The sequence below is a fragment of the Culex quinquefasciatus genome, chromosome 2, assembly GCF_015732765.1.
Source record: "Culex quinquefasciatus strain JHB chromosome 2, VPISU_Cqui_1.0_pri_paternal, whole genome shotgun sequence".
Lineage (NCBI taxonomy): Eukaryota > Metazoa > Arthropoda > Insecta > Diptera > Culicidae > Culex > Culex quinquefasciatus.
The window spans coordinates 171,197,593-171,199,502 of record NC_051862.1 but is presented as its reverse complement, the minus strand read 5'-3'; positions in this window follow the sequence as shown (position 1 = coordinate 171,199,502).

Genomic DNA, 1,910 nt, shown 5'->3' with positions numbered 1-1,910 from the left:
GTTTGAACTGATCGACAAAATGTAAAAAAACTTTAAAAACACACAACCGGTCGCTCAAGTCACTCGTGATCGCACCTGTCTGATGGTTGAACAGCTTTTGACAAATAATCATCAACATTATCACGCTTTGAATGAATGCTAAAACGCACACTAAAAGAGCATCATTACGTTTCATTCACTCACACTACTGCACTACTCATTGCGTTCAGATTCTTTGAGAGCGTTCTTTTATTACGTAACGCAGATGAGGGGAGGGGGGTCGGATGCCGTGTTACGCTCCATACAATATTTTCAAAATTTAGATGGAAATTTTATTATAAGGGGGAGAGGGGGTCTAAAAACCCGTTTTTGCGTTACGTAATAAAAGAACGCTCTCTTTCACAAATACTGCGTTCGTTTGGGCTCACATTGAGCCACGAAAAGTTTTCATGAGGCTTCATTCTTAAATGACGTACCGCCAACTGGGGCGAATCGGGACATACATTTTCAGAGCACCTAATAGCTTGAAATTTAGAAAACAATGCACTATTTTTATTGTTCTTTGCCTGCTCCAGCTCTGGCAGAAGGGAGGGCACTCGCATGGCAAAATTTTTGATTACTGTATTTGTGAATAATCCCAAAACAAACCTAGAACAAACTTTCTGTCAAAGGGGAAGCGCGTGCCCCAACCTTACCCCGGGTACCACCAGTAGTCTGTTTTATCTAAACCTTCGGGACCTTCGGGAACCGGTATCCGGAACATCCGGAATGGCCATATCTGGTCCAATTTCTGTGTTGGTTACATGAAAATGATTCTACGGTAAATATCTGACTGATTCCGAGTTGTTTGGAGCGTTGCATGAACAATTTAGATATTTTTTGAAAATGACCCTTCGGGAACCGGTACCCGGAACATCCGGAATGGCCATATCTGGTCCAATTTCTTTGGTGGTTGCATGAAAGAGATTCTGCAGTAAATATCTCACTGAATCCACGTTGTTTGGTATGTCGCTTGACCATTTTAGATGGATCTAGGAAAAAAACACCTCCGGATCTGGAACCGGTAACCGGAACATCCGGAATGGCCATATCTGGTCCAATTTCTTTGGTGGTTGCATAAAAATGATTCTACGGTAAATATCTGACTGATTCCGAGTTGTTTGGAGCGTTGCATGAACAATTTAGATATTTTTTGAAAATGACCCTTCGGGAACCGGTACCCGGAACATCCGGAATGGCCATATCTGGTCCAATTTCTGTGTTGGTTACATGAAAATGATTCTACGGTAAATATCTGACTGATTCCGAGTTGTTTGGAGCGTTGCATGAACACTTTAGATATTTTTTGAAAATGACCCTTCGGGAACCGGTACCCGGAACATCCGGAACGGCCATATCAGGCCCAATTTCTTTGTTGGTTGCATAAAAATGATTCTACGATAAATATCTGCCTGATTCCGAGTTGTTTGGTGCGTTGCATGAACACTTTAGATATTTTTTGAAAATGACCCTTCGGGAACCGGTACCCGGAACATCCGGAAAGGCCATATCAGGCCCAATTTCTTTGTTGGTTGCATAAAAATGATTCTACGGTAAATATCTGACTGATTCCGAGTTGTTTGGAGCGTTGCATGAACAATTTAGATATTTTTTGAAAATGACCCTTCGGGAACCGGTACCCGGAACATCCGGAATGGCCATATCTGGTCCAATTTCTGTGTTGGTTACATGAAAATGATTCTACGGTAAATATCTGACTGATTCCGAGTTGTTTGGAACGGTGCATGAACAATTTAGATATTTTTTGAAAATGACCCTTCGGGAACCGTTACCCGGAACATCCGGAATGGCCATATCTGGTCCAATTTCTTTGGTGGTTACATGAAAGAGATTCTGCAGTAAATATCTCACTGAATCCACGATGTTTGGTA